The sequence below is a fragment of the Lactuca virosa genome, chromosome 5, assembly GCF_052849685.1.
Source record: "Lactuca virosa cultivar CGN04683 chromosome 5, Lactuca_virosa_CGN04683_v6, whole genome shotgun sequence".
Taxonomy (NCBI): Eukaryota; Viridiplantae; Streptophyta; class Magnoliopsida; order Asterales; family Asteraceae; genus Lactuca; species Lactuca virosa.
In genome coordinates, this window is record NC_136430.1 from 83,683,912 (window position 1) to 83,700,488 (window position 16,577).

Sequence of the window (16,577 nt, forward strand, 5' to 3'; positions counted from 1 at the left end):
TAGAACCTGCAATTAACTCTAAAAATTAAAATAACAAAATAAAATGACATGGCTAAAATAATTATAAAAAATTTCTTACTAAAAACTCGTAAAACTTATGCACTGATAGAAACATAAGAATTAAAGGTGCTTTAAAATTTTGACTCTTTTGGATTGTATAGCGCATATAATAAGCATGTTGAAAAATCACCTATAATTTTACTGTGCATATTCCGTATGGTTGATAGATGCAAGTAAAATGAATGTCTTCTAAGACCGATTCCTAAAAAAGTGATCCATTACTACTATAGCATATGCTAACCACTTTTCTTTTTGTTGGAAATTAAAAATAACACAGAGATATATGTACGAAAGCAATTAGTGACCTAAAACACATAAACCGTTAAAACAACGAACATCCCTTTTCACTTGAGAAATTAAATCTTTTCACTATGTTGTAGAACTAAAGGAGCGATATTTTAGAAACAAATCTATTTATTCCTTATGAAACCTAATTATTTGGATCTATTTTGTTATCAACTGCAACAAGATAAAGTACATTTTTCTTGTGGAGAACGAGCCCAGGAGTTGTCATGGTGTCTATATCCTCTCCCTTCATCCCATCTGGTAATTTCCAGTCAAAAGTGTAAAGAAGATTCGAAAGGGTCAATTCCATGGTGGTAGCTCCGATTGACATTCCTGGACACCCTCTTCGACCCGAACCAAATGGGATAAACTCGAACTCCGTCCCTTTGTAATCATAGCTACTACGCAAAAACCTCTCTGGCTCAAACTCTTCTGGTTTTTCCCAATATTCAGGATCTCGCCCAATGGCCCATGAATTCACATAAACCAGAGTCTTCTTAGGAATCTCGTATCCGTTTAAAACACATATATCACTTGTTTCTCGCGGGACCAAGAGCGGTGTCGCCGGGTATAATCTAAGTGACTCTTTTATTACCGCCTTTAAGTGCCTTTAAGTAGTCGAGTTTTGGTAAATCATCTTCATCGATCTTTCCTTTGTTGCCTACTGCGTTTCTGACCTCTTGTTGAACCCTTTTTAAAGCTTTCGGGTTCTTGATGAGTAAAGTCATCGCCCATACAACTACAGATGCACTCGTTTCCGTACCTGCCAAGAAGATATCCTGCAAAACAGTGTCTGAAACTGAGTTGCATGGATGCATGCATGCTAACAAGATAAAGATAGAAGTACCACTTTAATTACACCCACCATGACTATTGCTTTGATGTGATCAAAAGTGAGATCGAGTGAAAAAGAGTTGTCATTCTTGAGCTGAAGCAAGATGTCAATGATATCGTGTTGCATGTTCTTGGGCCTACTCTCGGAATTAACATGCTCATCCACAAGTTCTTGGTAGAACGCATCCATATCTTTGAAATTCTTCTCAAGCCTAGCCATGCTCCCGTTGAGATGATCAAGCCATCCCATCAATGGAAAATAATCCCTAAAATAGAAGTGCACCAACACCGCTTGACACTCCAAAAGAAGCCCATGAAACCGACTCATTTCTGGTCCATCTCTCTTACCGAAAGCCATTCTACAAATTATCATACTTGTAGCAGTCATGACACTCTCGTTCAAATTCACCACTACTTCTGATGAAGAAGAAGTGACGATTTGGGATTTTATCTTGTTGATCATGAGCAACACTTCTTCCTCACGATCAGCACGAAACGAAAGCACCCTTCTCGAAGTGAATAGATGAAGAGTGCAAATCTTTCTCATTTCTCTCCAGTAATCATTGTAAGGCGTCAAAATCAAACCTTTGTAGCCATAGGTGATCTTCTTTTGGCCTGTAAGAACAGGCCTACTACAAAAGATGGCATCATTTGTTTTCAAGACCTCTTTGGCCATTCGTGCTGAAGAAACGACGAGCGTTTGGACAGAACCCAAGCGCAGGGACATGAGTGGGCCGTAGCGTTTGGATAGTTGCCATAGATGGTCGGAGAGGTTGGAGGTGTCGAGCTGGTGCAAATTTCCGATTATGGGAAGTCCACGCGGGGCTGGTGGAAGTTTTGATCTAGGGTTTCTAAATTTTGAAAGAATGAAGATAAGGAGTAGAGAGACGACTGCTGATATAATGATTAGAAAGGAAGCCATTATTACATTCGTTTGTGAAGTTTTTGTATCTATACCATATCTCTTTATATAGATTATAGATATGAGACAAACCTAGTAATTCAAATCTCGTGGCGTTGACCGGTCAAATAGCAAATAGAATAGATACTTTTTTACTAAGAATGTGTTCATGCTCAGGTTTGAGATAAAGATTGTAAGGCAGCAAGGGTTCAGCGACTCGCTGTGATTTGATCTATGAGTCATGTAAATGTTAAAGTGATGGATCCATCGGGTCTAGGCCTCTAGGGTATAATACTTTAACAAGTTAAACAGGTCACATTTTAAGTATTTAGGCTAAAAGAAAATAGATCAAAATGTGAAATGAATGAGAAGCAATCTAAAATGTTTTTATTTTATTAGATTACCAACTAGTTTAGTTAAACTGTTTTTGAATTATGTTTAATTTTTTACTTTATAAAAAATATATATAAATGACATTTCAACCTTTAATAGAAAATTATTATTTTTTATCCAAATTTATTTTAAATCATTATTCAACTTGAGCCGTCCTTGTAGTCATTTGTAAGTTGGGTTTGTGTGACCTGTCAAAGGTTGAATATTTCACAAGAAGGTTGAATGTGTTAAAAAAGAATAATCCTTTTCGGAATTCTTTGATTTTAACCAATCGTAGATGGCTTCCATTTTGTTTATTTTATTTTAATATCAAGTTCAAACTTGTTATTCAACTGTGTGTTGTTAATTAGTTATTTATTTTTCCTTGAAGACCCAAGGTCTTTTTTTTTATGTTTGAACAGCGACACTATATAGAACAGCTCTAGTAACAAACCAGAGAGCAAAATCACATGCAGTTTACTACAAAAGTTGAGTTTTTGACCAGCCCAATCGATCCAACAAAACACACAATTCCACTTTCTATGGAAAACCCACATAAGAGCCCATAGACTGGCCACATTACACATTTACACATAATCAAAAAATTCACCCGGATTAGGCTTAACTTCTCCAAACACCATACACCCAAATAGACGAGAAAGAACATCCTATCACTACACCAAAAGCCTTTCTAGTAGTCGTGTTAACTTAGAAATCATCAATCAGATCATTTAACGAAGCCGAAGGAGCATAAATATCCCACCAAAGCGGAAACGTCAACTTTCGAAGTTGTTGAGTGATAATGTTCAAAAATATGATCTTTCTAGATATCAACTACAACTTAGGTAGAAAAGTTATAAAATTAAGCATCGATGTGGAAGAAACATAATTTAACAATTACACGAACAACACGATATAAAGTGAAACCAGTAAGGGAAAAACCACTATGAACATCCAATATTTATTGAACTAAATTGCTGAAAAAACTCTAATGAGAGATAAAGACAAAATGATCAAAAGATGTAAGAATAAATAAAATATGATATAATAGTTTTATATAACAGTCTTACAAAAAGTTATAATCAAACTATAAAACCCCTAATTAATAGGAAACATTCTAAATATACATGGGGTCGATGTTGTAATCAAATAATAGCTCTTTAAGACTGGAAGATTTCATCTTTCACTTTTTCTATGTCATATCAATGCTAACTTATTTTTGCATCATATTTTAAAATTCAAAAAATAATCATCTTTCATTTCCCCTCACTTGTTATCTTATTTTTTTTAATATATTTTATATCAATATTATACTTTATTTGCAGTCCCTTGTGTTGGAGGAGAAAGGGTCTTTTTATACCTGGAGTTAGGGGAACAAAATCCCGAACATATCTTCTACTTTTTCAGGTCTGGCAGGGACAGGCGTTTTCGATTGGTAGATCATGATCTGTGAGTGGCTATTTGTTATTGGTACACACTTGTTAGGGGATCAGCATCTTGAGCGTTACACCTGTCGATCTAGAGGACGACTGGCACTATTTTGTCTTGAAGCTGGTTCTAACGCTTGGGCGCCAAGGAACGAACACGGGGTTGTGAAGGGCGAGGGCGAGGACGCGACGTTAGGCGTACACCGACTTTTGCCCAGACCGTCCATCAAATTGACGGTTCTGTTACACCTGACGTATTCGTGATGGGATACGTCAACAAGTCCCTTAGGCTAGTAGACGTCAACGTTGGCTTATGGTAGTTGAGTTGTTCTAGCTTGGATCTGGACACGCGTTCAGTGAGGATGGCTTTTGACGACTGCTGACATGACGGAGGCGTTTTCGCAGGCGGTTTTCATCATTGTAACCGGTTGGGCTTCCAGCCTGCATTTAAAACTTCCACATTTGAGTCGAACTTCCTTTTTCTGGTTCTTTTCACTTCTGCTGCTTCTTTTCCTTTTCTCTCCTGTTTCTACTTCTTCGACGGACCATGGCTGTTTTGAATACCGAAATCGTTCCTTCTTCACGCGAGTTCGTCGCTCTTCAAGAACGTTTTGGTTTTCTTACCAAGCACGACGTGGAGTATCCTCGAAAGGGGGCGATAATTTCTCGCCCACCGGAGGGGAAGGTCGGGGTCCCTATTCCGATCTTTGTGGTTGGTCTGAGGCTACCGACGACAGACTTTTTTGACGAGATAATGCGCCAATATAGCTTTCGTGTGGAACTTATAAGGTATTATTCATATTTATCTAAGGTTAATGAATTTAATTAGGTTGGGCTTGGACCATTGGGTCCTTGTGATTGGGTCGAGAAGTGTCGTATGCGGGGGGTACCATGCCATGTACGCTCAGCGTACTCAAGGGAGGACGCGGATGCCATGCACGTACGCCCAACGTACCAAAGGGTACGCACAGCGTATGCATGCAGCCTCTAAAACCCTAAAATTTAGGGTTTGCACCCTATTTAAGCAACTTATAATCTTCAAAGCCCTTATCCTCTCAACCTCCCTTGCCCTCTCACTGCCCAACTCGAACCCTAACCCTCTTTTTCATATTTTGGAGCTTACTTTGAGTTTTCGGTGTAACTTTGTTGATTTTGAAGAAGAAGGAGTTTGAAGAAGGAGCAAGATCTTGGAAAGGGCTTGTAGATCCAGAAGTTTGGCCTCATTTATGACTCATTTGAGGTATCAAGCTTCAAATTTGACCATTGCATGCTTAGATTTGATTTTGGGGTGTTTTATGTCACTTTTGGACTCCAGTGTTGAGGTTTCTTGAATCTTGATAGTTCCAGACCATAAGAGTTGTCCTTTTGGGCTCTTGGAAGCATTTAGAGTCATAAAAATCAGACCTTGATGGTTAAGCCACAACCATGCAAGTGTTTGATGGTCACAAGTTTGTTTAAGGACTAAAATCATGTTTTGACTCCCACCCATGCATGCAAATCCATAAAGTGTTGGGTTTTGAGCATTCTAACACTCCTATGGTGTACATGCAACCCTATAAACCTTGGATCTATGTTTTCTCTAAAATACATGCAAATAAGAATTTCCGAGGTTTACATCCTAACTAGCATGGCATGGGGAATTTGAATCATAAAATTACTAGTAGAATGACATACCTTTTAGTAGTGGTTGATTGCTTGGAGTTTGAGAGCCTAGCACCAATAGTGTGGATGCCTCAAATGGAAATCACAAATCACCACAAACTTTAGAAAAACTCTTGAGAGAATAATGCACTCTTGAAATTGGCCACCACTCTTGTTCACACACAACTAGTGCCAAATCAAGTGCCAATGACTCCTTTATATAGTGTGGAGGATTAGGGTTACATCCATGTAAACCCTAATACCCATGACTCTTCCTTTCCAAGGATCCATGGGTTAAAAGCTCCATGGACTATCCATGGACTCCCATACATGCCAAGCCCATACTAAATAAGCATTAGCCCACACTATATAAATACAAGAGCCCATAGTTAATTAGTCACCTTTTGATCATCAAATTAATTCTAAATTAATTTATGATTAATACTAATTAAATAATATGATTTCATATTAATATATTATAACTTATAATATATTATCAAACCATAATCATACAATGCTCAAAAGGTTATCTAAATCGTTCAGGTGAAGTGCAACCCAAATGGACCATGCCGGGTCGGGTCAAGTGCATCTCAAATATTGTTATGGACTTAGACACCTTATCCAACAGTCTCCCACTTGGATAAGTCTAATAACTATATTTGCAGATATGACTTCAGGAACCAACCGGCAATCGTAGCTCTCAAAACTCTGTTGAACTATGAAGCGCCATTTTAGATAAGTGATCATATAATCCTCTGTTCTAGATATCAGCTGGACAAATACATGGAACAATGTCTTACTTATTGTCCAACAGTTTGTTTCTCGATTTTCGATTTGTTTGACATAGAACTTAAGTGAACAGATCAACTTAGTTCTGACCGGGCCCGATACATGGGTCAACACAAAATCATCGAGAGGCCCAGATATCGCTTCTAATCCAAGAAGGAACGGATAAACTTCGACTCATATGCTTGTTCTACTACTTGTTGAATCATACACAAAGGCACGTTTTATAACATCGAGTTACCAATGCGTTTACGTACAATCAATGTATAACCAACTCATAGGTAACAAGTCATATCTCTAGGTTTGAAGACTTATATGATATTACCGTCTCACGATCACTCGAGATAAATTCCATGAAGTGATGCAAGTGAGCGTGGGTTTATTCCAATACTCAGTACTTATGAGCACTCATGAATGTTGTAGCAACCATTGCTATGGCTAAACACCTTTAGTCATCTACAAGCCCAATTCATGACAGTCTTAATTCATACCTACTTCCGACGTATGACCGACTGTGGAAGTTTGAATAACTTAGTCATTCGGAAAGAATAACCTAGTTATTATGGAAGTCAAAACATGCAAAGTGAAAAACAAGAATAATTGAATCCAATATGGTCTCAGCACTTATGAATATAAATAAAACACCTTTTATTCATCACCATATTGATTACACATTATTCTGTTTCGATTTATCAACTTAACACTTGAATTAAAACAATAGTTGTCCCATGCTCCAAGCATGTACACTATGTTTTCTAAACAATAGTCATGTCATACACCAAGTATGCACACTATGTTTGTCTATGATCCTTACTTTGTGAAGTAGATCAATTGAACATGATTCCAATGATGCTCATTTCACAATCCCAAATCCTTACCGTAAATGGAAAAATATCAAATTCTTGTCATTTACTATAATCTGTTTGTAACGCTCTGTTCCGAATTGACTTCTAGTCTGAGGCTGTGGGCCGAAGGTTGGTCATCATGAGGAGTATGGCTCTATAGAAGGTAAGATCTAGGCCCATTTGGGTGCGGGTGATGTATTAGAAGTGATTCGGGTGTTCGGTTTGTGTTTTGGAGCTTAGGGGTATTTCGGTAAAGTGTCAGTTCGGGCTTTTGTGGAAAATGGATTTTTGTTCGGAAGGTCTAAAGGAATATATGAGTTGATAGATGTGTAGAGCTTCTCGTCACCTTTCCGTGGATATAAGGATCGTCGGAATCGGGCTTGTAACGAAGAAGTTATGGCCTTCGGAAGTTTCGTGATTTTCAGGCTTAGCCGAGTACGCGGGGCGTACTAGTAAAGAGGGTAGTATGATGGGCGTACCTTGGAGTACGCTGGGCGTACTGACCAGTATGGTCGCGAAGGTTCCCAGGAGTACGTTGGGCATACCATATGTACGCTGGGCGTACTCTAGTTAGATCCGAACCCTATTTTAGGGTCTTAGACCCTATTTAAGCTCCTTATCTCATAAACTAACCCTAATATCTTCAGCCTCCATCCCTCTAACCCCTAGAAATCGACCCTTAGCCTCCATTTGAGTGATTCTTGAGCTTTTTGGTGATTTAGTGGGTTTTTGGTCCTTATTGTGGAAGAAGGAGTTCCTTGAGGAAGCATTTCTTGGCTTAAAGCTTGTGGATCAAAGCCCTAATCATATTGATCTAACTCCAGAAAGTATAAAGTTTGGATCTTGGTGGCTTTCTCATGTGGATCTAGTTGGGTTATGACTTGTTATGTTTGGACCTTGAAGAAGAAGGAACTTGGTGATCAAGCTATGGTTAGATTCAAGCTTCTAGATCAAGAACCTTCATCATCTTTGCAAGCTTTTGGAGGTATAAAGTCTCAACCTTGTCAACTCTTTCATGTAGATCTACCATTGTAAGTTTTAGTTCATTTTGGTCCCAAGGATGGAACTTTAAGGTTGAAATCCGATTCTTAGGCTTTGAGTTGCCACTCTCAGTGTTAAATGAGTCCCTAAGGCAGAAAGTTGCCATCTTGGAAGTCTTAATGGGATCATGCATGATTTAAGACCATTTCCTTGGAAGTAGATTATCATTTTTGGAGTTTGAGCTTATGTGGGCCATGCAAAGCCGTCAAGTAAGCAACTTTATGGTTTAAGACATTGAAAAGGACTTGGATCTGTGTTTGTAGCTTCTGGAGTAGAGTATTAAGCACTTAATGGGAAAATTGCTTAACAGGGGATTACGTTGAGCGTACGTGCAGGTACACCCAGCGTAAGCATCATTTGACCTGTACGCTTAGCGTACTCATCAGTTATGGGCTTAATTTGTTTTGGGCCTCGGTTTGGGCCATGCAGTGGATTTTGGGCCTTTGGGCCTTAGTGGACCATCAGAAGTCAGATGTATTGGGCCAAGGATATGTTTGGGCTTAGGGTAAGGCCCATTAGAGGGATTGGGCCCAATTGAGCAAATTGGGCCATTAGTGGGCCACTATTGGGCTTGGAAAGTCTACCTAGTGTTGGGCTTTAGTATAAGGTCCATTAGAAAGATCCGGGCCCAATTTGGAAAATTAGGCCATTGATGGTTTTATGGACATTATAATGATGGGCTTTTGTTTTGGGTTTGGGCCTTAGTTTTGGATCATATTGGGGTAGGGGTAAAATGGTCATTTTACCCCATGCATGGATTAAGGATTATGGTATGGGACCCAATTCCTAATTGGGTATATTGATTGGTAGTGACAGCTCGGGAAGCTGGCAGGGCAGCAGCTAAAGAATTCATGCGGTAAGCTTCTACAGTGCGAGGTGAGTCTTCTCACCATACCAATGGGTCTAAGTCACCAAGGCCGGCCCATTTTATGTTATGTGTTACACTAGCTGTAGTAGAGATATGTGGTATGATAGTTAGCTTATGCTAAGTGCTATGCTAGCGATTATATGATATGTGTTATGCTAGTTGTCTTTACTTGTATGGAAGACAGATATGTGGTATGATAGTTAGCTTATGCTAAGTGGTATGTTAATAATTATATGATATGTGTATACTAGTTGTCTTTGTGATAATTTCATGGAAGACCCCGGGGGGAGCCCGTGGCATTGGATGTAAGACCATGTGGGGTAGCCCATGGCAGTCCTAGGTAAAGACCATGTGGGGTAGCCCATGACATTGGATGTAAGACCATGTGGGGTAGCCCATGGCTTTCCTAGGGTTTATGTATGCATGGCTTATGTGATACAGGTAGCTTCTATAGCTAACAAGATATGTGATATGTGGATTGTGTGTGTGGGGTATGCTCTGGGGGACTCACTAAGCTTTGTGCTAACGGTTTACAGTTTTGGTTTCAGGTACCATCGATTTAGAAATGGAGAGCTCGGATTGATCGCAGTGCACACACCTATGATTTCCGCAATGAATGATTTTGCGATGAACTCTGATAAACTTTTTACTTAATGATGATTTGAAATGTTTGAAATAAATGGTATCAATGTTTTAGCTATATTAAAAATGAAATTTTTACCCTTGTTTTTTTTGGGACGTTACAAGTTGATATCAGAGCCTTGGTCTGAGGGATTCAGACATACTTTCGGGTGTTTCTGAACTCAGACTGGGGATTTGTAAAGCTTTCAAAAGAAAATTGTTTTAAGTAAAGAATTTCTAAGACAAGAAAGGGTGTGGTGCATGCAATCAGCCGAGCTCAAGTAAGTTTCCCCAAAATACCCATATATGTATCTGATATGATTTGATTTATGAATCTGTGAATCGCATGCTAGTTAGGGCTAGGAGAGATGCCTTAGTATGATATATGAGCTGGTAGACTTGCATGCTAGTGTTGAGTAGTCAGCGGTAGATTAACCTGATATGGTATGCCATGCTTGAATGAGAATGATTATTGGTATTGGTAACTGCTATGTGTATGTTTTTAAAATTGTATACGGTTAGGATCTTATAGCCTTAGAATAATTGATTCGGCCTTATTTCCTGTTTCTCATATGGTTGTGGTCCTAGGGTAGAGTCTATTATTCGACAGTCTATTGGATCCTGTTATGTGTATAATTTGCATGCATAAGGCAGCCGGCAGTGAGGATGGATGGATGGATGTGGATAGCACGAGTTGTGGTTTGTGGGCTGAACGTTCTATGATAGTTCTTTGGATCAGAGTGCTACTGCACGAATGCTGCTTGCTTTGTGCTTTGTGGAACTCTTAAGTGATGGGAGTCAGCCACTAAGTGGATATGACGATATCCAGGAGGTGGATGGTTGGCGTCATGGGGAGTTTTCAGCAGTTGATGGCAGGGCGAGGTTGGGGACCTAGGAAAACCTAGGATATGCTCCAGCAAGTTAGTGGGGTGGTTCGGTGAGATTGGGAACCTAGGGGGAGCCTAGGAGTTGCTTTGGTGAGAATTGTGCTGCTGTTTAGCGGATATTTGGTGCATCAGTGGAGTAGGTGACTTAGAGGATTCAGGAGGATTGCTGAGGAAAGTATGGATAGGTGTGGAAGGTAGTATTGGTCCCATACTACTGAAAGCACATGATCCATACTCGAATCGGTGAGAGTCATGGAGAATCTGAGAAGCTTATGGGAAGGAGAATTCTTGGCTATGCCTTGATCGTGGGAATAGCTGCTTTGCAGAATGAGGATGAACACGTATGGGAAGGACCAGGGTTTGGTCCCGGCTCCGGTGGTGAGCCAGTTAGCGAAATAACTGCCAAGATTTCGAGTTCACCCTTGGATCTCTTGTATCGGTCGGCAAGGGTTGATTGTGCAATTTATTGCGCTTTGGGATTTGGAACTATGTATTGGGAATAGTTTGTAGCCGGTTTAGAGCAGATGTTGCTCCAGCTACTGTAGTTCAGCCGTCGATGATTGAGCTGGTGAGTATGTCAGGGTCTGAGACCCTAAATGTTATGGACCTCAGAGCCGAGGGCAGAAGATTGATTAGGAGTAACTCAATGAGAGAGGTTCAGGTCAGGTGAATTTATTGGAGGATCTCGGGCAAAGACTCAAGAGTTCGGATCAGTTTTTGAGAGGCCAGCAGAGTCAGATTCAGCGCAACACTTGCGGAAACTGCACGATGGAGCTTCATTCCAGGGGTTTGGGTTGTCATTGGAAACGGAAGGAAGTGTACATCATGTCCTCATGATGGTCGAGGTAACACAGGAGAAGGTAGTCAGGATTCCTTCAGATGTTTGCGGATATGCTATCTTCTGCCACTTCAGGTGGACGTCGAGAATTTGCATCTGTTTGGAATTGTGATAAGTTAGATCTCGGGTCGGTTTTTTGCTATTGTCTGGGTTATCAAGGGTTTTCAGATGCCATTTAGCATGTCGAGGAATCTTTGAGAGATCTTCAGACGGATGTATCTCGCGGAGCGGATTCCGCGTGTACCGTGATTGCTCTGAGTCGTTGTCGGAATCCGTTCAGTGATCTGGGTTGCTATAGGTGTAGCAGGTTTGGCCCCGTCATCAGGGATTGCCCATAGGGAGCAAGCCCGTTATATTTTCGTTGTGTTCAGGTGAACGACAAGGAGGTCGACTGTCTGACGATCAGGGAGGAGCAGTGAGTGCACCTGCTCCAGTCATTTTCGGGGTTGGTTCAAGGGCTTGAACGAGGGAATTATGACTAGGTTCCAGTAACCTTAGCAATTATGTTTGGAAAGGCTTTTGGGGTTGTCAAAGGAAGAGAGAAGTGGTCGCCGAAGTGTTGTGGGTGCATCCGACTTTTGGACTCTGAGATCTGAGTGTGATATCAGTTTAAACAGCTAGAGTCATTGGCATTGTTGGGATTCAAGAAGTGTTAGCTGGTTTTTGGGAATCGTGTTGTTTTGGAAGGGTTATTCATGGTGTTAAAGCTTTTTTAAGCATCGGCCGTCAGCAGATTGATCATTGGAGCGAGAGAGGGTTTGGGAATCCTTCAATCCTCATATGTTGAGCGGACTTAGTTGAATCTAAGTGGGGGAGAGTTATTCAGATATCCAGGATAGAAGCGAGTGTAAGATGAGGATGTGTCTCACATTCCCCTTTGGGGGAGGAAATTCGGCCTTAGGGGCTGACCGCATATAGGATATCGTGGATGGGAGTTCGGGAAACTCCCAAATATTTGGATCGTGTTGTCTGATGTCATATAGCAGGCTTTGGGGGAGGGAACCAGGTAGAGTTCCAGTCAGTGTTTGAGTTCAGTTGGGAGGATAGACCACATAGGCGCTCAACGTTGAGATGTGTTTGGATTGATAGATGAGCGATAGGGCTATGGTCAGTGATCATGTGAGGGTGAAAGTGTTGTAAGACTATGGGGGAGCCGTAGAATTCACTAGCAGTCAGATAGTATGGAAAGTGTTGTAAGACTAAGGGGGAGCCGTAGCATTCACTAGCAGTAGAGAGTGTTGTAAGATTGCGGGGGTGCCGTAGCATTCACGGATTCTTCCAGGTGATTTGGACTAGGGCAGGCTAGTTCGCAGGGTTATGGGGGAGCCACAGCTTAGTTAGGATCAGGACCAGAGGTGATTGACCGATCAATTATCCGGGGGCAATCCCGGATGGTTATGGGAATTTAGGACGGAACTGGTAGAGGTTGTTGAGTCGCAGGATCTTGTGGTCGAGCATTGCATGTTTCTGTAGGGCTACGGCTGGGTAGCCCTGTTATTGGATCTCATAAGAACCTGGTGGTTGGACCAGGTACGGGATTGGTAGTCTCGGGAAATCGGCTTAGGGTATCTATTTATCAGTAAAGTAAGGAATGTCGGAAGTTATGGTGCATTATGGATCTCGAGGTAGTAGCGGGGTATCGACTCGTTTCGGAAAGGATTCCGAATCGGGGTTCGTGCATATTCAGAACGTGATTTTATTTCAGTGAGATGAGATTTGGGAGCATCAGGATGCCAAGGGCATCAAATGCAGGATACCACAGTAATGAATGGGTTTGGTTCGATGGTCGCTTAAGCCATCATGATATGTCTCGGGCTGGTTTCATCAGCAATGGGGCCATGACACGATGGGATCAGGAAATGGCTGGACGAGGGAGACTGGGAATGTAGAAAGACTACCGTATTTAGGTAGCGCGCATTATTGTATTGGATTCAGTGGCGACGGGTTGCCAGGGTACGATGATTAGATGTGTTAGAAGAATTGACAGAGTCAAGAGTGGCGGTAGGGCAACTACGGCTAGACGAGGTCACTTCGGAATTCGCGTGGGGCGAGTGTGTGGTTACTAATCGGTTCAGTAATCGGGAAGGCGTCCGGTGTTCCGGACAGATGGCAGACAGGTTGGGACCAGGGAGGTCCCCGGTTGTCCTTCAGGAAAGCAGCCATGTGGCAGCAAGGGGCGTAGGAACGACTTCAGTGATTTGGGGTCTGTGTGTGGAGTTGCTGGTTATTCGGTAGTCGCGGTTGATCGGTGATTTTGTGTTGGGTTTTGAGATCAGGAAATGGCTGGACGAGGGAGACTGGGAATGTAGAAAGACTACCGTATTTAGGTAGCGCGCATTATTGTATTGGATTCAGTGGCGACGGGTTGCCAGGGTACGATGATTAGATGTGTTAGAAGAATTGACAGAGTCAAGAGTGGCGGTAGGGCAACTACGGCTAGACGAGGTCACTTCGGAATTCGCGTGGGGCGAGTGTGTGGTTACTAATCGGTTCAGTAATCGGGAAGGCGTCCGGTGTTCCGGACAGATGGCAGACAGGTTGGGACCAGGGAGGTCCCCGGTTGTCCTTCAGGAAAGCAGCCATGTGGCAGCAAGGGGCGTAGGAACGACTTCAGTGATTTGGGGTCTGTGTGTGGAGTTGCTGGTTATTCGGTAGTCGCGGTTGATCGGTGATTTTGTGTTGGGTTTTGAGCAAACTAACACTCCTAAGGTGTTCATGCAACCCTAGAAACCTTGGATCTATGTTTGTCTAAAATACATGCAAAATAATTTTCCAAGGTTCATAACCTATCTAGCATATATGGGGTACTTTTAAACATAAAAGATACTAGAAGAATTACATACCTTTATTAGTGAGTTGATTCCTTGGGAGTTTGAGAGCCAAGCACCAATAATGTGAATGCCTCAAATGGAAATCACAAATCACCACAAACTTGGAAAACTTATGAGAGAGCACTCTAATACTCTAGAAATCGGCCACACCTTATGCACACACACATAGTGTCTTCTCAAGCACCATAAGCCTCTTTATATAGTGTAGATGATTAGGGTTATGAACCATGCAAACCCTAATAACCCATGTCTTTTCCTATTCCAAGGATCCATGGGTTATAAGCTCCATGGATCATCCATGGACTTCCATTAAAGCTTAGCCCATTTCCTTATGAGTGTTAGCCCACACTATATAAGTACAATAGCCCATTATTTAACTAGTCACCTTATGATCACTAAATTAATTCATAATTAATTTAAGATCAATACTAATTAGATAATACAATTTCATATTAATATATTATAACTTATAATATATTAGTAGGCCGCAAATATACTCTTCTCATAATGTTATCCATATAAATAGTTCGGGTGAAGTGCAACCCAAATGGACCATGCCGGGTCGGGTCAAGTATATACCAAATAAGTTATGGACTTAGACACCTTATCCAACAGTCTCCCACTTGGATAAGTCTGATAACTGTATTTGCCTATATAGCTTCAGGAACCAACCGGCAATCGTAGCTCTCGAAAACTCTGTTGAACTATGAAGCGCCATTTTAGATAAGTGATAACATAATCCTCTGCTCTCATGATATCAGCCGGACAAATACATGGAACAATGTCTTACTTATTGTCCAGCAGTTTGTTTCCCGATTTCTGATTTGTTTGACAAAGAACTTAATCGAACACATCAATTTAGTTCTGACCGGGCCCGGTATATAGGTCAAAACAAAATCATCGAGGGGCCCAGATATCGCTTCTATTTCTAGAAGGAACAGATAAACTTCGACTCATATGCTTGTTCTACTACTTATTGAATTGCACACAAAGGCACGTTTTATAACATCAAGTTACTGATGCGTTTACGTGCAATCAATGCACAACCAACTCATAGGTAACAACTCATATCTCTAGGTTTAAAGACTTATATGATATTACCGTCTCACGATCACTCGAGATAAATTCCATGAAGTGATACAAGTGAGCGTGGGTTTATTCCAATACTCATAACTTATGAGTACTCATGAATGTTGTAGCAACCATTGCTATGGCTAAACACCTTTAGTCATCTACAATCCCAATTCATGACAGTCTTGATTCATACCTACTTCCGACATATGACCGACTGCGGAGAGTTTGAATAAACTTATTATTCTGGAAGTCAAAACATTGAAAGCTGAAACAATAGTAAATAATTGACAATGATAGCAACACCTTACTCATAAATAAATCACAACTTTTATTCATCATCAAACGTCGATTACATTTTACAAGTTTCAGTAATAACTATCTAATCTGTAAAACTAATATCGTCCCTCAGCCCGATGCGTCTCACATGCTGCAAATGCTTCACCCTCGCCAGTCCCTTCGTAAGGGGATCCGCAGGGTTCTCATCTGACGATACCCTCTTTGCCACGAGGAGTCCCTCTTCTATCTTGTGTCTTATGAAGTGATATTTTCTGTCAATGTGTCGGGATCTGCCATGATCTCTTGGTTCCTTGGCTAAGGCAACCGCACTATTGCTGTCACAGAAAATCTCCATAGGCTCCTTAATAGCTAGTACAACTCCAAGGTCTCCGATGAAGTTCCTCAGCCATATCGCCTCCTTTGCCGCTTCACTCGCTACTATGTACTCTGATTCACAAGTCGAATCAGCTACGGTCTCCTGTTTGGAACTCTTCCAAGTGATTGCCCCTCCATTTAAGGTAAAGACCCAGCCCGACTGAGAGCGGAAGTTATCCCTATCAGTCTGAAAGCTAGCATCACTATACCCTACTACTCTCAAGTCATCACTCCCACCAAGGGTAAGGATCCAATCCTTAGTCCTCCGTAGGTACTTGAGAATATTTTTTACCGCAGTCCAATGAGCCTTGCCAGGGTTCCCCTGATATCTGCTGACCATGCTCAAAGCGAAGGCCACATCAGGACGGGTACAAGTCATAGCATACATGATCGAGCCAACAGCGGAAGCATAAGGTAATCGACTCATCTCAGCTATCTCATCTTCTGTACTCGGGCTCTATTGCTTTGGATCGGTAATTCTCCTTTCTTGGAATTCTGCATGTTGAACCTTTTCAACACCTTATCCAAGTAGATACTCTGACTAAGTCCAATTAGTCTTTTACTCATTTCTCTTAATATCCTTATCCCTAGGATATAGGCAGCTTCTCCAAGGTC

General features: G+C 41.3%; 1 pseudogene across 1 annotated transcript; it reads right to left on the reverse strand.

The window, feature by feature from the left end:
• Positions 1-479: 479 nt before the first annotated feature.
• On the reverse strand, positions 480-2,101 carry LOC145115609 (6,7,8-trihydroxycoumarin synthase-like; annotated as a pseudogene). Its single transcript, XR_013711635.1, has 2 exons — positions 1,211-2,101; positions 480-1,124 (listed from the first exon to the last, which is right to left on the reverse strand). The product of XR_013711635.1 is annotated as a 6,7,8-trihydroxycoumarin synthase-like (transcript).
• Positions 2,102-16,577: the final 14,476 nt, after the last annotated feature.